The following is a 21,340-nucleotide window of genomic DNA, read 5'->3' as shown; positions in this document are numbered from 1 at the left end:
CCTTTAGCTATCCCCTTGAACCCCCTTAGCATGTAAGCTATGAGCCTAGCTGCTTTGTAGATCACCCTTCATGAGAGATGATTTACAACAGTGAAAACTCTTGGCAGGGCCCTCTATCCTTTGTCTCCCCTAATTGTCACCTTGCATATTTGACCTATGCACTGGGAATTGTTGACGCTCTACAAATAACTGATATAATATTTAATGACTCTGATTGTACATTACAAAAATGATGATAACAATAGTGATACAATAGAAGAGGAAAATAAATGCACTGTTGCATTCATTGAAGCAGCAGTATAGTTCAAGTGTGCCCAAAAGTCTAGATTGGAAGTCTATATGTGATGGCATTTAAATATCTCTATATCTATCTTTTTAATAAAATAAGCTTCACTGTAGATTAAAGTGTCAATTGTTTTAAATCTTAATTCATTTAGTTCTAATCCTTAATTTCAAACATTTTATAAGACAGCTGATGATTCCATCTAAGGAACTTTGGTTGAAATGCATAGAAGAGTACCACAGAGATTGAAAGATGTATTTTGAAGATAGATAAAATTGTCAGAATACAGTAATATCCATGCCAATACAAATAATCTGTCTGTTTCTCCTGTTAAGAGTAGTCAGTCCCACGGGTCATCATTACTTATGGGATATTAACTCCTCCCTAACAGGAAGTGCAGAGGATCACCCAAGCAGAGCTGCCTATACTAGCTCTCCCCTCTAGTCATACCCAGTCATTCTCTTGCACCTAACTAATAGATAGGACGTGTGAGAGGGGACTGTTTGTGTTTATTCTGGACAGAGGAGAGGTCAAAAAGCTTCTGCTACCTTCTCTCTCTTTCTGGTCTTCGTAGTATAATACGCTCTAGCCTATGAGACTGCTGGACAGCAGCCTCCTGAAAGAATTACAGCTCATTCTACGAGAGCTGTGGCTTCCACGTGGGCCTTTAAGAATGAGGCCTCTGTTGAACAGATTTGCAAGGCTGCAACTTGGTCTTCTCTTCATTACTTTTTCCCAAATTTTACAAATTTGACACTTTTGCTTCTTCTGAGGCTGTTTCTTGGGAGAAAGGTTCTTCAGGCAGTGGTTCCTTCCGTGTAAAGATCCTGCCTGTCCCCTCCCGTCATCCGTTGTCTGTACTTTTAGCTTTGTATTGGTATCCCATAAGTAATGGATGACCCGTGGACTGACTACACTTAACAGGAGAAAACATAATTAATGCTTACCTGATAAATTCCTTTCTCCTGTAGTGTAGTCAGTCCACGGCCCCCCCACCCCCCGCGCGCCCTGTTTTTTATGGCATGTCTAATTTTTAATTATACTCCAGTCACCACTGCACCCGTATAGTTTCTCCTTTCTCGTTTGGTTTTCGGTCGAAATGACTGGGTAATGACGTAGAGGGGAGGAGCTATATAGCAGCTCTGCTTCGGTGATCCTCTTGCACTTCCTGTTAGGGAGGAGTTAATATCCCATAAGTAATGGATGACCCGTGGACTGACTACACTACAGGAGAAAGGAATTAATCAGGTAAGCATAAATTATGTTTTTATATTATATAGGTACAGAAATACAATCTGAATAGGTGGGATTATGTATATAACAAAATAAATAGACCAATTATCCCTGTGGATTACATAAAGGGTTGGTGAATTAGTTTTTTTAGTAAACAGTAATTGTTTGGGTTCACACAATATAAGAGCAAATCATATATAAAAAAAACTGTAAACTTAGCATATGTATGTTAAACATAATATCAAAATTCACTTTTCTGAAATAAATTATTTTAAAGTTTCTTTTCTCTTGTTAAGTGTGTTCAGTCACGGGTCATCCATTACTTATGGGATATATTCTCCTTCCCAACACAGGAAGTTGCAAGAGGATCACCCAAGCAGAGCTGCCATATAGCTCCTCCCCTCACATGTCATATCTAGTCATTCTCTTGCAACCCTCAACAAAGAAGGAGGGGTCGCGAAGAGGGCAGGAGTTTTTACCTTAACTATTCTTCAATCAAAAGTTTGTTATTTAAATGGCACCGGAGTGTGCTGTTTTCTATCTCAGGCAGTATTTGGAAGAAGAAACTGGCCTGCATTTTTTATCTATGATCTTAGCAGGCGTAACTAAGATCCACTGGCTGTTCTCGACATTCTGAGGAGTGGGGTAACTTCAGAAACTGGGAATAGCATGCGGGGTCCTCCGCAAATGAGGTATGTGCAGTACTTTATTTTCTGGGAATGGAATTGACTAAGAAAATACTCGCCTGTTACCGTATGATGTAAGTACAGCCTTAAATGCAGTAGTAGCAACTGGTATCAGGCTGATAAATGTCGAGTTATATTCTAGGGACTAGAATTTGACTGAGAAATACTGTTAACACTGAAATAATACTTAAGCCTTCTCTGCAGTGGTAGCGACTGGTAGCAGCTTAGTGATAGCTTTGCATGACGTTGAAAAATGTTGTTTTTTAATAAAACGTTTTACTGGCATGTTATTCGTTTTTGTGTGAGGTACTTTGGTGATAAATCGCTTTGGGCATGATTTTTTTCCACATGGGCTAACATATTTTTCTGCATGGAAACGTTATACTCAGGGCTCCCCACTGTTGTGATTGGAGTGGGAGGGCCCTTGTTTTAGCACCTTGTTGCGCAGTTAAAAATTATTGCACAGCCTTCTGCTTCTTCCTCCTTGATCCAGGGACGTCTCTAGAGAGCTTAGGGGTCTGCAAATTTCATTTGTGAGGGAGGTAATCAGTCACAGCAGATCTGTGACAGTGTGCTGACTGTGATTAAAAGCCGTTAAATCTTAATTGATATCTGTTTTATCCGGTTTTGGGTATCGAGGGGTTAATCATCCTTTTGCTAATGGGTGCAATCCTCTGCTAATAGTACACTTCTTGTTAAGAATTGTTTAATTATATCTGTATTTTTGAAGCGCTGCCAGCGTTTTTTATATTGCTTGTAAAATTATTGAAAGTGATTTCCAAGCTTGTTAGTTTCATTGCTAAGTCTGTTTAAACATGTCTGATTCAGAGGGAAAACTGTTTGTTCATCATGTTCAAAAGCCAATGTGGAGCCAATAGAACGATGTGTACCAATTGTATTGATATTGCTTGAATAAAAGTCAATCTGTATCGATAAAGAAGCTAATCAGCCCAGACAACGAGGGGGAAGTTATGCCGCCCTATCTCCTCCTCACGTGTCAGTACCTGCGTCTCCCGCTCGGGAGATGCGTAGGATTGAGACAACCTAGTACATCTAGGCCCTTACAAATCACTTTACAGATATGGCTAATGTTATGAAAGAAGTATTTATAATATGCCGTATTAAAGGGGGCAAACGTGATAGCTCTGGGTTAAGGACAGAGCGTGCTGATGACACGAGAGCCATGTCCTGATACTGCGTCACAACTTGCAGAACATGAGGACGGTGAGCTTCATTCTGTCGGTGACGGTTCTGATCCGGGGAGATCGGATTCAGAAATTTCAAATTTTAAATTTAAGCTTGAGAACCTCCGTGTGTTACTAGGGGAGGTATTAGCGGCTCCTGAATGATTGCGACACTGGTGGCAATTCCAGAGAAATTGTGTAGGTTGGATAGATACTATGCAGGTACCGGTGTGTACTGACGTTTTTCCTATACCAAAAAGACTTACAGAACTTATCAGTAAGGAGTGGGAATAGACCCCGGTGTGCCTTTTTCCCCTCCCCGATATTTAGAAAAATGTTCCCCTATAGACGCCACCACACGAGACTTATGGCAGACGGTCCCTAAGGTGGAGGGAGCAGTTTGTACGTTAGCAAGCGTACACTATCCCGGTGGAGGATAGCTGTGCTTCTCAGATCCAATGGATAAAAATTAGAGGGTTATCTTAAGAAAATGTTTGTTCAACAGGGTTTTATATTGCAGCCTCTTGCATGCATTGCGCCTGTCACGGCCTGCAGCAGCGGCATTCTGGTTTGAGTCATCTGGAAGAGGCGATTCGCACAGAGCCGTTGGATGAGGCCTTGAGCAAAGTTAGAACCCTTAAGCAAGCTAATGCGTTTGTTTCAGATGCCGTAGTACATCTAACCAAACTTACGGCTAAAAATTCCGGATTCGCCATACAGGCGCGCAGCAGCGCTCTGGCTTAAATCCTGGTCAGCGGATGTAACTTCCAAGTCTAAACTACTTAACCATTCCTTTCAAAGGGCAGACCTTATTCGGGCCCGCTTGAAGGAAATTATTGCTGACATTACGGGAGGTAAGGGCCACGCCCTTCCCTCAGGACAGGGACCAAACCAAAGGCCAAACAGTCTAATTTTCGTGCCTTTCGTAACTTCAAGGCAGGAGCAGCATCTCGACTTCCTCCCGCTCCAAAACAGGAAGGAACTACTGCTCGTACAGACAAGGTTTGGAAAGGCAACCAGTCATGGAACAAGGCAAGCAGGCCAGAAAGCTACTCCCGCCCCTAAGACGCATGAAGTCAGGGCCCCCTATCAGAGACGGATTTAGTGGGGGGCAGACTTTCCTCTCTTTGCCCAGGCTTGGCAAGAGATGTGCAGGATCCCTGGACGTTTAAAGATTATATCTCAGGGACTTACTTCTGATTTTCAAATCCTCTCCTCCACAAGGGAGGGTTCCATCTTTCGAGGTTTATCGACAAACCTAGTAAAGAGAGAGGCATTTCTACAATGTGTACAAGACCTCTTAATCATGGGGGTGATCCACTCCGTTCCGCGATCGGAACAGGGACAAGGATTTTCACCTCAAATCTATTTGTGGTTCCCAAAAAAGAGGGAACCTTCAGACCAATCTTGGACTTAAAGATCTTAAACAAATTCCTAAGGGTTACCCATCGTTCAAGATGGAAACCATTCGAACCATCCTACCCATGATCCAAGAGGGTCAATATATGACCACCGGTGGACTTAAAGGATGCTTACCTTCATATACCGATTCACAAAGATCATTATCGGTACCTGAGGTTTCGCTTTCTAGACAGGCATTACAGTTTGTGGCTCTTCCCTTCGGGTAGCCACGGCCCGAGAATTTTTTACGAAGGTTCTGGGCATCACTTCTGGCGGTACTAAGACCACGAGCATAGCGGTGGCTCCGTACCTAGACGACATTCTGATACAAGCGTCAAGTTTTCAGAATGCAAAGTCTCATACGGAGATAGTTCTAGCATTCTGGGTCGCATGGGTGGAAGTGAACGTGGAAAACGAGTTCTCTGTTACCACTCACACGGGTTCCTTTTCTAGGGACTCTTATAGATTCATGTAGAGATGAAGATTTACCTGACGGAGTCAGGGTTATCAAAGATTCTCAATGCTTGCCGTGTCCTTCATTCCATTCCAAGCCCATCGGTAGCTCAGTGCATGGAGGTAATCGCGTTAATGGTCGCGGCAATGGACATAGTGCCATTTGCGCGCCTGCATCTCAGAACGCTGCAACTATGCAATGCTCAGTCAATGGAACGGGGATTACTCAGATCTGTCCCCTTTGCTAAATCTGGACCAGGAGACCAGAGATTCGCTTCTCTGGTGGTTGTCACCGGTTCATCTGTCCAAAGGAATGAACCTTCTCGCAGGCCAGATTGGACGATTGTAACAACGGATGGCAGCCTTCCTAGGCTGGGGAGCAGTCTGGAATTCACTGAAGGCTCAGGGATCGTGGACTCAGGAGGAGAAACTCCTCCCAATAACATTCTAGAATTAAGAGCAATATTCAATGCTCTTCTAGCTTGGCCTCAGTTAGCAAAGCTGAGGTTCATCAGATTTCAGTCGGACAATATCACGACTGTGGCCTTACATCAATCCTCAAGGGGGAACCAGGAGTTCCCCTAGCGATGTTGGAAGTCTCGAAGATAATTCGCTGGGCAGAGTCTCACTCTTGCCACTGTCCAGCGATTCACATCCCAGGCGTAGAGAACTGGAGGCGGATTTCTAAGTCGACAGACTTTTCATCCGGGAGAGTGGGATCTTTCACCCGGGAGGTATTTTGCTCAACTGATTCGTCGTTTGGGGCAAACCGGATCTGGATCTATGGCATCTCGCAGAACGCGAAGCTTCCTTGTTACGGATCCAGGTCCAGGGACCCCGGGAGCGGTGCTGGTAGATGCATTAGCAGCCCCTTGGGTTTTAAACATAGCTTATGTGTTTCCACCCAATTTCCGTTGCTACCCTCGGCTGATTGCCAGGATCAAACAGGAGAGGGCATCGGTAATTCTGATAGCGCCTGCGTGGCCACGCAGGACCTGGTATGCAGACACTAGTGGACATGTCGTCCTGTCCACCATGGTCTCTTCCTCTGAGGCAGGACCTTCTAATTCAGGGTCCTTTCAACCATCCAAACCTAATTTCTCTGAGGCTGACTGCCTGGAAATGAACGCTTGATTCTATCAAAGCCTCGGGTTTTCGGATTCGGTTATTGATACATTAATACAGGCTTGGAAACCTGTGACAGAAAATTTACCATAAGATATGGCGTAAATATTTATATTGGTGCGAATCCAAGAGTTACTCATGGAGTCAAGGTTAGGATTCCTAGGATATTAGCTTTTCTACAAGAGGTTTAGAAGGGGGTTTATCCGCTAGTTCGCTAAAGGGACAGATTTCAGCTCTGTCTGATTCTTTTACACAAACGTCTGGCAGAGCATCCAGACGTCCAGGCCTTTTGTCAGGCTTTGGCTAGAATTAAGCCTGTGTTTAAAGCTGTTGCTCCTCCGTGGAGCTTAAACTTGGTTCTTCAAAGTTCTTCAGGGTGTTCCGTTTGAACCCCTTCATTCCATTGATATTAAGCTTTTATCTTGGAAAGTTTTTGTTTTTTGATGGCTATTTCCTCGGCTCGAAGAGTATCTGAGTTATCTGCCTTACATTGTGATTCTCCTTATCTGATCTTTCATTCAGATAAGGTAGTTCTGCGTACTAAACCTGGGTTTTTACTAAGGTTGTTTTCTAACAGGAATATCAATCAAGAGATTGTTGTTCCATCATTATGTCCTAATCCTTTCTTCAAAGAAGGAACGTCCTTTTGCATAATCTAGACGTGGTCCGTGCTCTGAAGTTCTACTTACAGGCAACTAATGATTTTAGACAAACTTCTTCTCTGTTTGTCGTTTACTCTGGACAGAGGAGAGGTCAAATGGCTTCGGCTACCTCTCTCTCTTTTTGGCTTCGTAGCATAATACGTTTAGCCTATGAGACTGCTGGACAGCAGCCTCCTGAAAGAATTACGGCTCATTCCACTAGAGCTGTGGCTTCCACCTGGGCCTTTAAGAATGAGGCCTCTGTTGAACAGATTTGCAAGGCTGCAACTTGGTCTTCACTTCATACTTTTTCCAAATTTTCCAAATTTGACACTTTCGCTTCTTCGGAGGCTGGTTTTGGGAGAAAGGTTCTACAGGCAGTGGTTCCTTCTGTTTAATGTTCCTGCCTTGTCCCTCCCATCATCCGTGTACTTAGCTTTGGTATTGGTATCCCATAAGTAATGGATGACCCGTGGACTGAACACACTTAACAAGAGAAAACATAATTTATGCTTACCTGATAAATTTATTTCTCTTGTAGTGTGTTCAGTCCACGGCCCGCCCTGTCTTTTTCAGGCAGGTTCTAAATTTTAAAATTATAACTCCCAGTCACCACTGCACCTTATAGTTTCTCCTTTCTCGTTTTGTTTCGTGTCGAATGACTGGATATGACATGTGAGGGGAGGAGCTATATGGCCAGCTCTGCTTGGGTGATCCTCTTGCAACTTCCTGTTGGGAAGGAGAATATATCCCATAAGTAATGGATGACCCGTGGGACTGAACACACTACAAGAGAAATAAATTTATCAGGTAAGCATAAATTATGTTTTTTTTTCTTGTATGTGCATACTATATATTTCAAAACTTGAATTAACAGTTTTTGCTTGCCGTGCTAACCCAACGAGCGAAAAATCTGAACTTAGAATATGAAGCACGCAATAACATATTCCCCCATATAAGTCAATGAAGCAAAAAAAAGTGTGATAACCCGACGTTGAAAAATATATATATTTTACATTCCAATGGTCCTCACATATAGGAATATGTTCTATTTATTTGTAATTGGCATATTTCTCTCTCTCTCATATATATATATATATATATATATATATTTATATATATATATATATATATATATATATATATATAATGATTTTTTGTACAATATATATTTATATTTATATATATATATATATATATATATATATATATATATATATATATATATATATATATATATGACTATTGTTACATGGGCCAAAATGTTTAAGGAAAAAAAAATACATATTCATCTATCCCTATCCCTCTATCTCTATCCATCTATCTCTATTCCTCTATCTTTATCCCTAATCCTCTATCTCTATCCCTATATCGCTATCCCTATCCCTCTATTCCCCTATCACATTATCCCTATCTCTAGCTATATCCCTCTATCTCTATCCCTCTTTCCCTATCCATCTATCCCTATATCCATCTATCTCTATTCCTCTATCTTTATCCCTCTATCCCTATCCATCTATCTCTATCCCTATATCGCTATCCCAATCCCTCTATCCCTATCCCTCTATCCCTATTCCTCTATTCCCCTGACCCTTTATCCCTATATCTAGCCATATCCATCTATCCCTATCTCTCTATCCCTCTATCCATCTATCTCTATCCCTATCAATCTATCCCTATATCCTTCTATCCCTATCCCTATCCATGTATCTCTATCTCTCTATCCCTATATCCATCTATCTCTATCCCTATCCATCTATCCCTATCCCTCTATCCCTATCCCTCTATCTCTATCCATCTATCCCTCTATCTCTATCCCTCTATATCCCTATCCCTCTGTCTGCCAGTACCTAAAAACCGCTTATTTTATTAATTTATTTTATTTTAAAAAAAAAATTATGTAGTGTAGTGGTCCCACCACCTCCCACAATCGCTAATAACCCCACACACACACACCTGCACCCCCAAACTCATTTTCTGTATTGTAGCTGCTCGATCCCTTCCTGTTCCTTTAAAAAAAATAATTCTGTAGCGTAAGGCCCTCTCATTCCCTTCCCTCCCACCTCCACTGCTGAGCCGCCCACCCGCCTCAGCCCACACCTCCCACCGGGACCAGCAGATATTGTTACAGGTGGTGACATTCACAGTGTCACCCGTCTGAAACTATCAGGCATCTGTCCCCCCCCTCAATGGAGGCGGAGCCACCGATCGCACTCCGGCATCCATATGCGGCAGATGCCTGGAACTTGTAATACGAGCGATAACCCCGACGCGCGCAAACACACTCTATATACCCCTGATCACGGCATGCGTGAATGTTATGGCTCCATTCGTAATCTGGGCCCTTAGTTTGCTTTCTGATGACCATGTCATTTTAGTAACAGCTTTTTATTATTGTTCATGAGTAAGTTGTAATATTATTTCATTTTCTCTCACTGCCTTCATATTATTTAAATCAGTTATTTAAAACAAATTCCACAGTTAAGAATGCTTCCGTTATATATGTAGGCACTTTATACATTAATCATCGTAATAAATAATTATACAGATGATACAATGTTCTTCTTTCTAGGGTAGACCATCTAAAAAGTTCCAGGCTGACTATAATATGGTATTATGGAAGCCGGAGTGCGATCGGTGCTCCGCCGCCATATGAGACAGATGCCTGATAGTTTCAGACGGTGACACTGTGAATGTCACCACCCTGTAACGATATTCTGCTGGTCCCGGCGGGAGGTGTGGGCTGGAGGCGTGAGGGGTGGCTCAGCAGCGGAGGTGGAAGGGAAGGGAATGAGAGGGCCCTTACGCTACAGAATTATTTTTTTTAAAGGAACATTTTCACTTGATCAGAAACTCAGTTACTTATTAAAAAAAATAAACTAATACTTAGCAATAAAACACCTACCACTTGATTAAAGAGCTCTTTGGTTACAAGAATTTCTTTGTAAATGTGAGACCTTATTTTATTTGTATTAGTTATGAGTCATGTGCATGATTTAATACTTCTAGGAATAACTGACTAATGGGATTTTATTACCACTTTTACCTTATTTAAAACTTTTATGATCATATTTCTGTCCTTAATAAAAGTTGTTTTCATTTTATGTTTCCACATTACAGGGAATTCTAATTTCCTCAGACTACTCTGCAGCCTATAAAAAATGTCATTCTCAGTTTACGGACACTGCAGACTATAGAAGACCTGGCAGAAACACCTGGCAGGATGAAAGTGGAATTTATGCCAACAACGGACTAAAGAGGATGGTCTTCAAGTCATCTTGCCCTATTACTCCACATTCGTGATTATATAATATTAAAATGCTTAAATGTCAAAACCTAGCAGTGGTAAACAGCTAAACGGAACTCAATAGTGCTCCATGTTGTATTGCAATATACCTCTGTTTACAAATAAACACAATGTTCTCCAAAACTCGTTATTGGCTTTAGGTTTTAAAAGATCATGTGACATCCAGAAGGGGGTGCTCAAAACCTCTATAAACTAATAAAGCTGATTAATACATCAATAAATAAAGTGATAATAATTGAATATGTCCAAAAATTAATGTATAAATATGTTAAAAAATAAAATGTCTATTGCTATGAAAAAGATATATTTGTCTCTTATAGCTCTGGCTTCTACTCCTCACATAACTGGTTTGTGGTCTGCAACATATGGAAATTAGGAAAAAGAAGAATACAGGGGCTAATAGCATTTCAAACAACACTTTGCTTGAGGAAATGTCTAGATACAATTTGTGATCAGAAACACATTGCAAATTTATATTAACACCATTTCATGTGTACTGTTACAATTTTATTCTGTATGATATGATGATTGAATTGTTTTCATAATTAATGATGATTTTATATGATTGTTGCAGTGTGATCGGTTCCATTACCAGTGATTATTTGCCTTCAGGAGAGTTAGTTTAGTAATGCTGAAGCCTCAGGCTGCCTGATACACCGGTTTACTAGTTTGAATCATATTGTGATTAATACTCAACTTATGTCTTTGTCATTTGGATTCTGAGGTTGTTTGATACCCTTTGTTCTTTGTTTCTATAAATATATCAGTAGAAGCTCTATTACATTGTTATAACAAAAGGCAATAATAGTCATTAAAATCAGGGTGGATTTGATTTAAATCAGATTAAAGGGATACTAAACCCAATTTTCTTACATGGTGTATCCAGTCCACGGATTCATCCTTACTTGTGGGATATTCTCAATCCCTACAGGAAGTGGCAAAGAGAGAGCTGTCCACATAGCTCCCCTCAGGCTCCGCCCCCCAGTCATTCTCTTTGCCGCTCTAACAAGTAGCATCTCCACGGGAGGGTAAAGAGTATGTGGTGTTAGATTTTGTAGTTTTTATTTCTTCAATCAAGAGTTTGTTATTTTAAAATAGTGCCCTTTTGTACTATTTACTTCTGAGGCAGAAAGTGATGAAGATTTCTGCTGAGAGAAAAAGATTTTAGCATGTTGTAACTAAAATCCATTGCTGTTCCCACACAGGACTGTTGAGTACCGGAGAACTTCAGTTGGGGGGAACAGTTTTCAGGCTTAACTGCTTAAGGTATGCTCAGTCACTTTTTTTCTAACAAGACTTGGTAATGCTAGAAGACTGACAGAAATCCCCATGTGGGAAGGTAAGCCATATCTGAGACTCAGTATAGAAGGATGGCTTAGTTAAAGGGCTTAAACACTGGTGGACACTGTTATGGGCTAAATCGATTATTTTATTACTATAATCTCATGTTTGCAAAGGTGTTTTTTTATGTTTGGAACACTTTTTGGGGTTTTAATATGCCTGGCATATTTTTAGACACCTAATTAGCTTGGGAAGGCCCCACAACTCCGGAGTGAAGAGGGAGTGGTCCTCATTTTCGCGCCTCAGTTGCGCAGTTCTTTTGCAAGACAGTTTCATGCAGCTTCACGTGTAGAGTCCAGAGATTGCTGGAGGACTCCAGGGAGGCTTATTTTCGTCCAAAAAGTAATCCCCAAGGAGGTAGGGCCACAGCAGAGACTGTGGCATCGTGCTGTAGTGTGTTTTAACCGGTAGCCTGCTTCAATTTGCTCCGGTTTGGGCAATAAGGGGTTTAATTGTCTTGAAACTTTGTGTGCAATCATTTCAAAGCATTAGGATCATATGGTGAAAATTTCATAAAGATTGGATTAGATATGTGCACCGCTAAAAAATTCGGTTCGTTTTCGGTTCGGATCGATTCGGACTTTTAGAATTTCGTTTCGGATCGAATCTGATTCGGCAAAAATTTGAATAAAATTCGTTTCGGATTTATTCGGATCCGAATAAATTCGTTTCGGATTTATTCGGATTCGGCTGGAATTCGGTTCTATTCCGTTCCGAAATTCGGTATGTTTTTACTACACTAACACCCATTTAGTACACTAAGTCACTAACACCCATAAACTACCTATGAACCACTAAACCGAGGCCCCCCCACATCGCAAACCCTATAATAACATTATTTAACCCCTAATCTGCCGATCGGATATCGCCGCCGCCTACATTATAGCTATTAACCCCTAATCTGCTGTCCCTAACACCGCCGACCCCTACATTATAGTTATTAACCCCTAATCTGCCTCCCCCAACGTCGCCCGCAATCTAACTATAAGTATTAAACCCCTAATCTGCCGACCCGATATCGCCGCCGCCTACATTATAGCTATTAACCCCTAATCTGCTGTCCCTAACACCGCCCGACCCCTACATTATAGTTATTAACCCCTAATCTGCCTCCCCCAACGTCGCCGCAATCTAACTACAAGTATTAACCCCTAATCTGCCGACCCGATATCGCCGCCGCCTACATTATAGCTATTAACCCCTAATCTGCTGTCCCTAACACCGCCCGACCCCTACATTATAGTTATTAACCCCTAATCTGCCTCCCCCCAACGTCGCCGCAATCTAACTACAAGTATTAACCCTAATCTGCCGACCGCAAATCGCCGCCACTATAATAAATGTATTAACCCCTAAACCGCCGCACTCCCGCCTCGCAAACACTATAATACATTTTATTAACCCCTAATCTGCCCTCCCTAACATCGCCGCCACCTACCTACAATTATTAACCCCTAATCTCCCGCCCCCAACGTCGCTGCTACTATAATAAGGTTATTAACCCCTAAACCGCCGCACTCCCACCTCGCAAACACTATAATACATTTTATTAACCCCTAATCTGCCCTCCCTAAACATCGCCGCCACCTACCTACAATTATTAACCCCTAATCTCCCGCCCCCAACGTCGCTGCTACTATAATAAGGTTATTAACCCCTAAAACCGCCGCACTCCCACCTCGCAAACACTATAATACATTTTATTAACCCCTAATCTGCCCTCCCTAACATCGCCGCCACCTACCTACAATTATTAACCCCTAATCTCCCGCCCCCATCGTCGCCGCTACTATAATAAAGGTTATTAACCCCTAAACCTAAGTCTAACCCTAACCCTAACACCCCCTAACTTAAATATAATTTTAAATAAAACGAAATAAGTTTACTATAGTTAAATAAATGAATCCTATTTAAAACTAAATACTTACCTGTAAAATAAACCCTAAGATAGCTGCAATATAACTAATAGTTACATTGTAGCTATCTTAGCATTTATATTTATTTTACAGGCAACTTTGTATTTATTTTAACTAGGTACAATAGTTATTAAATAGTTAATAACTATTTAATAACTACCTAGCTAAAATAAATACAAATTTACCTGTAAAATAAATCCTAACCTAAGTTACACTAACACCTAACACTACACTATCATTAAATTAACTAAATAAATGAATCATATTTAAAACAAAATACTTACCTGTAAAATAAACCCTAATATAGCTGCAATATAACTAATAGTTACATTGTAGCTATTTTAGCATTTATATTTATTTTACAGGCAACTTTGTATTTATTTTAACTAGGTACAAAAGCTATTAAATAGTTATTGACTAATTAATAGCTACCTAGTTAAAATAATTACAAAATTACCTGTAAAATAAATCCTAACCTAAGTTACAATTAAACCTAATTAACTACAAGTACCTACAATTATCTACAATTAAATAAACTAAAGTACAAAACCCCCCCACTAAATTACAAAAAAAAAACAAACACTAAATTACAAAAAATAAAAAAATATTACAAGAATTTTAAACTAATTACACCTAATCTAAGCCCCCTAATAAAATAACAAAGCCCCCCAAAATAAAAAAATGCCCTACCTTATACTAAATTACAAAAGTTAACAGCTCTATTACCTTACCAGCCCTGAACAGGGCCTTTTGCGGGGCATGCCCCAAAGAAAACAGCTCTTTTGCCTGTAAAAAAAAACACAACCCCCCCCCACATTACAACCCACCACCCACATACCCCTACTCTAACCCAAACCCCCCTTAAATAAACCTAACACTACCCCCCTGAAGATCTCCCTACCTTGAGTCGTGTTCACCCAGCCGGCGCGAAGTCTTCATCCGATGGGGCAGAAGAGGACATCCAGACTGGCAGAAGTCTTCATCCAAGCGGGGCAAGAAGAGATCTTCCATCCATCAGAAAAGTACAAAAAAACAAACAAACACTAAATTAGCAAAAATAATAAAATATTGCAATAATTTTAAACTAATTACACCTAATCTAAGCCCCCTACTAGCTATTAATATAGCTACAATATAACTAATAGTTACATTGTAGCTATTTTAGGATTTATATTTATTTTACAGGCAACTTTGTATTTATTTTAACTAGGTACAATAGCTATTAAATAGTTAATAACTACCTAGCTAAAATAAATACAAATTTACCTGTAAAATAAACCCTAACCTAAGTTACAATTACACCTAACACTACACTGTCATTAAATTAACTAAATAAATTAATCCTATATAAAACTAAATACTTACCTGTAAAATAAACTCTAATATAGCTACAATATAACTAATAGTTACATTGTAGCTATTTTAGCATTTATATTTATTTTACAGGCAAACTTTGTATTTATTTTAACTAGGTACAAAAGCTATTAAATAGTTATTGACTAATTAATAGCTACCTAGTTAAAATAATTACAAAATTACCTGTAAAATAAATCCTAACCTAAGTTACTATTAAACCTAACTCTACACTATCATTAAATAAATTAACTACAAGTACCTACAATTAAATACAATGAAATAACTAAACTAAAGTACAAAAAAAACAACACTAAATTACAAAAAATAAAAAAAATTACAAGAATTTTAAACTAATTACACCTAATCTAAGCCCCCTAATAAAATAACAAAGCCCCCCAAAATAAAAAAATGCCCTACCCTATACTAAATTACAAAAGTAATCAGCTCTATTACCTTACCAGCCCTGAACAGGGCCTTTTGCGGGGGCATGCCCCATAGAAAACAGCTCTTTTGCCTGTAAAAAAAAACACAATACCCCCCCCCACATTACAACCCACCACCCACATACCCCTACTCTAACCCAAACCCCCCTTAAATAAACCTAACACTACCCCCCTGAAGATCTCTCTACCGTGTCTTCACCCAGCGGGCCGAAGTCTTCATCCGATCGGGCAGAAGAGGACATCCAGACCGGCAGAAGTCTTCATCCAAGCGGGGCAAGAAGAGGTCTTCCATGCATCAGAAGTCTTGATCCAGGCGGCATCTTCTCTGTTCATCCATCCGGAGCGGAGCGGCAGCATCCTGAAGACATCCCACGCAGAGCATCCTCTTCTTTCTTGATCCGACGACTAGGTGACTGTACCTTTAAGTGACGTCATCCAAGATGGCGTCCCTTGAATTCCGATTGGCTGATAGGATTCTATCAGCCAATCGGAATTAAGGTATGAAAAATCTGATTGGCTGATTCAATCAGCCAATCAGATTCAAGTTCAATCCGATTGGCTGATCCAATCAGCCAATCAGATTGAGCTCGCATTCTATTGGCTGATCGGAACAGCCAATAGAATGCGAGGTCAATCTGATTGGCTGATTCCATCAGCCAATCGGATTGAACTTGAATCTGATTGGCTGATTAAATCAGCCAATCAGATTTTTCCTACCTTAATTCCGATTGGCTGATAGAATCCTATCAGCCAATCGGAATTCAAGGGACGCCATCTTGGATGACGTCACTTAAAGGTACAGTCACCTAGTCGTCGGATCAAGAAAGAAGAGGATGCTCTGCGTGGGATGTCTTCAGGATGCTGCCGCTCCGCTCCGGATGGATGAACAGAGAAGATGCCGCCTGGATCAAGACTTCTGATGGATGGAAGACCTCTTCTTGCCCCGCTTGGATGAAGACTTCTGCCGGTCTGGATGTCCTCTTCTGCCCGAACGGATGAAGACTTCGGCCCGCTGGGTGAAGACACGGTAGAGAGATCTTCAGGGGGGTAGTGTTAGGTTATTTAAGGGGGGGTTTGGGTTAGAGTAGGGGTATGTGGGTGGTGGGTTGTAATGTGGGGGGGGGGGTATTGTGTTTTTTTTTACAGGCAAAAGAGCTGTTTTCTATGGGGCATGCCCCGCAAAAGGCCCTGTTCAGGGCTGGTAAGGTAATAGAGCTGATTACTTTTGTAATTTAGTATAGGGTAGGGCATTTTTTTATTTTGGGGGGCTTTGTTATTTTATTAGGGGGCTTAGATTAGGTGTAATTAGTTTAAAATTCTTGTAATTTTTTTTATTTTTTGTAATTTAGTGTTTGTTTTTTTTGTACTTTAGTTTAGTTTATTTCATTGTATTTAATTGTAGGTACTTGTAGTTAATTTATTTAATGATAGTGTAGAGTTAGGTTTAATAGTAACTTAGGTTAGGATTTATTTTACAGGTAATTTTGTAATTATTTTAACTAGGTAGCTATTAAACAGTAAATATCTATTTAATAGCTATTGTACCTAGTTAAAATAAATACAAAGTTGCCTGTAAAATAAATATAAATGCTAAAATAGCTACAATATAACCATTAGTTATATTGTAGCTATATTAGGGTTTATTTTACAGGTAAGTATTTAGTTTTATATAGGATTAATTTATTTAGTTAATTTAATGATAGTGTAGTGTTAGGTGTAATTGTAACTTAGGTTAGGGTTTATTTTACAGGTAAATTTGTATTTATTTTAGCTAGGTAGTTATTAACTATTTAATAGCTAATGTACCTAGTTAAAATAAATACAAAGTTGCCTGTAAAATAAATATAAATCCTAAAATAGCTACAATGTAACTATTAGTTATATTGTAGCTATATTAATAGCTAGTAGGGGGCTTAGATTAGGTGTAATTAGTTTAAAATTATTGTAATATTTTATTATTTTTGCTAATTTAGTGTTTGTTTGTTTTTTTGTACTTTTCTGATGGATGGAAGACCTCTTCTTGCCCCGCTTGGATGAAGACTTCTGCCAGTCTGGATGTCCTCTTCTGCCCCATCGGATGAAGACTTCGGCCCGGCTGGGTGAACACGACTCAAGGTAGGGAGATCTTCAGGGGGTAGTGTTAGGTTTATTTAAGGGGGGTTTGGGTTAGAGTAGGGGTATGTGGGTGGTGGGTTGTAATGTGGGGGGAGGGATTGTGTTTTTTTTTTTACAGGCAAAAGAGCTGTTTTCTTTGGGGCATGCCCCGCAAAGGGCCCTGTTCAGGGCTGGTAAGGTAATAGAGCTGTTAACTTTTGTAATTTAGTATAGGTTAGGGCATTTTTTTTATTTTGGGGGGCTTTGTTATTTTATTAGGGGGCTTAGATTAGGTGTAATTAGTTTTAAAATTCTTGTAATATTTTTTTATTTTTTGTAATTTAGTGGGGGGGGGGGTTTTTACTTTAGTTTAGTTTTTTTAATTGCATTTAATTGTAGGTACTTGTAGTTAATTTATTTAATGATAGTGTAGTGTTAGGTTTAATTGTAACTTAGGTTAGGATTTATTTTACAGGTAATTTTGTAATTATTTTAACTAGGTAGCTATTAAATAGTCAATATCTATTTAATAGCTATTGAACCTAGTTAAAATGAATACAAAGTTGCCTGTACAATAAATATAAATGCTAAAATAGCTACAATGTAACTATTAGTTATATTGCAGCTATATTAGGGTTTATTTTACAGGTAAGTCTTTAGTTTTATATAGGATTCATTTATTTAGTTAATTTAATGACAGTGTAGTGTTAGGTGTAATTGTAACTTAGGTTATGATTTATTTTACAGGTAAATTTGTATTTATTTTAGCTAGGTAGTTATTAAATAGTTATTAACTATTTAATAACTATTGTACCTAGTTAAAATAAATACAAAGTTGCCTGTAAAATACATATAAATCCTAAAATAGCTACAATGTAACTATTAGTTATATTGAAGCTATATTAATAGCTAGTAGGGGGCTTAGATTAGGTGTAATTAGTTTAAAATTATTGTAATATTTTATTATTTTTTGTAATTTAGTGTTTGTTTGTATTTTGGTACTTGTATGATGGATGGAAGACCTCTTCTTGCCCCACTTGGATGAAGACTTCTGCCGGTCTGGATGTCCTCTTCTGCCCCATCGGATGAAGACTTCGGCCTGGCTGGGTGAACACGACTCAAGGTAGGGAGATCTTCAGGGGGGTAGTGTTAGGTTTATTTAAGGGGGGTTTGGGTTAGAGTAGGGGTATGTGGGTGGTGGGTTGTAATGTGGGGGGGGGATTGTGTTTTTTTTTTACAGGCAAAAGAGCTGTTTTTCTTTGGGGCATGCCCCGCAAAGGGCCCTGTTCAGGGCTGGTAAGGTAATAGAGCTGTTAACTTTTGTAATTTAGTATAGGGTAGGGCATTTTTTTTATTTTGGGGGACTTTGTTATTTTATTAGGGGGCTTAGATTAGGTGTAATTAGTTTAAAATTCTTGTAATATTTTTTTATTTTTTGTAATTTAGTGTTTGTTTTTTTTTGTAATTTAGTGGGGGGGTTTTGTACTTTAGTTTATTTAATTGTAGATCATTGTAGGTACTTGTAGTTAATTAGGTTTAATTGTAACTTAGGTTAGGATTTATTTTACAGGTAATTTTGTAATTATTTTAACTAGGTAGCTATTAATTAGTCAATAACTATGTAATAGCTATTGTACCTAGTTAAAATAAATACAAGTTGTCTGTAAAATAAATATAAATGCTAAAATAGCTACAATGTAACTATTAGTTATATTGCAGCTATATTAGGGTTTATTTTACAGGTAAGTATTTTGTTTTAAATAGGATTCATTTATTTAGTTAATTTAATGATAGTGTAGTGTTAGGTGTTAGTGTAACTTAGGTTAGGATTTATTTTACAGGTAAATTTGTATTTATTTTAGCTAGGTAGTTATTAAATAGTTATTAACTATTTAATAACTATTGTACCTAGTTAAAATAAATACAAAGTTGCCTGTAAAATAAATATAAATGCTAAGATAGCTACAATGTAACTATTAGTTATATTGCAGCTATATTAGGGTTTATTTTACAGGTAAGTATTTTTGTTTTAAATAGGATTCATTTATTTAGTTAATTTAATGATAGTGTAGTGTTAGGTGTTAGTGTAACTTAGGTTAGGATTTATTTTACAGGTAAATTTGTATTTATTTTAGCTAGGTAGTTATTAAATAGTTATTAACTATTTAATAACTATTGTACCTAGTTAAAATAAATACAAAGTTGCCTGTAAAATAAATATAAATGCTAAGATAGCTACAATGTAACTATTAGTTATATTGCAGCTATCTTAGGGTTTATTTTACAGGTAAGTCTTTAGTTTTAAATAGGATTCATTTATTTAACTATAGTAAACTTATTTCGTTTTATTTAAATTATATTTAAGTTAGGGGGTGTTAGGGTTAGGGTTAGACTTAGGTTTAGGGGTTAATAACCTTATTATAGTAGCGGCGACGATGGGGGCGGGAGATTAGGGGTTAATAATTGTAGGTAGGTGGCGGCGATGTTAGGGAGGGCAGATTAGGGGTTAATAAAATGTATTATAGTGTTTGCGAGGCGGGAGTGCGGCGGTTTAGGGGTTAATACATTTATTATAGTGGCGGCGATTTGCGGTCGGCAGATTAGGGGTTAATACTTGTAGTTAGATTGCGGCGACGTTGGGGGAGGCAGATTAGGGGTTAATAACTATAATGTAGGGGTCGGCGGTGTTAGGGACAGCAGATTAGGGGTTAATAGCTATAATGTAGGCGGCGATATCGGGTCGGCAGATTAGGGGTTAATACTTGTAGTTAGATTGCGGCGACGTTGGGGGAGGCAGATTAGGGGTTAATAACTATAATGTAGGGGTCGGCGGTGTTAGGGACAGCAGATTAGGGGTTAATAGCTATAATGTAGGCGGCGGCGATATCGGGTCGGCAGATTAGGGGTTAATACTTATAGTTAGATTGCGGCGACGTTGGGGGGAGGCAGATTAGGGGTTAATAACTATAATGTAGGGGTCGGCGGTGTTAGGGACAGCAGATTAGGGGTTAATAGCTATAATGTAGGTGGCGGCGATATTCGGTTGGCAGATTAGGGGTTAATAAAATAATGCAGGTGTCAGCGATAGCGGAGGCAGCAGATTAGGGGTTAATAAGTGTTAGATTAGGGGTGTTTAGAGACTCGGGGTACATGTTAGGGTGTTAGGTGCAGACTTAGTGTTTCCCCATAGGAAACAATGGGGCTGCGGTGTTAGTTTTTTTTCAGCCGAAACTCCCATTGTTTCCTATGGGGAAATGCCGAATTTTAACGAGCTAATTCGGATTTATTCGGAGATACGGCAGCTATTTCGGATTCATTCGGTAGATTCGGAAGTATTTTAATTCGGAAATCCGAATCGATCCGAATCTCCGAATTTACCGAATTTACCGAATTTCCGAATTAATCCGAAACGAACCGCACATGTCTAGATTGGATGTTTTTTGGAGATTTGGTAAAAAAGTGTGCGCTTTTTATTATTTAAAGGCACAGTAACGTTTTTTCAAAAAGTGTTTTTTACTGTATTTGAGTGCTGTCTAAGTCTGTCAAACATGTCTGAGCCTTCAGATAGACCTTGTTCTATGTGTTTAAAAGCCATGGCGGTACTCCCATTGCATTTGTGTTTAAAGTGTGCTAAGGTATCTAAACATTTTAAAGACCATGCAGTGACACTTAAAAATGTAGCCCAAGATGATTCTTTAACAGAAGGTAACGAGGACAGTCCTTCTTCCTCTCCCCATGTGTCGACACCAGTTACGCCCGCGCAAGCGATGCCTAGTACCTCTAGCGCATTGGCCCCTATTACCTTACAACAATTAGCAGCAGTTATGGATAATTCCCTTGCAGCATTTTTATCCAAACTGCAAGTTTTTTCCAAAGA

This window comes from Bombina bombina, chromosome 2, assembly GCF_027579735.1.
Source record: "Bombina bombina isolate aBomBom1 chromosome 2, aBomBom1.pri, whole genome shotgun sequence".
NCBI classification, from domain to species: domain Eukaryota; kingdom Metazoa; phylum Chordata; class Amphibia; order Anura; family Bombinatoridae; genus Bombina; species Bombina bombina.
This window is presented reverse-complemented; position numbering follows the sequence as displayed.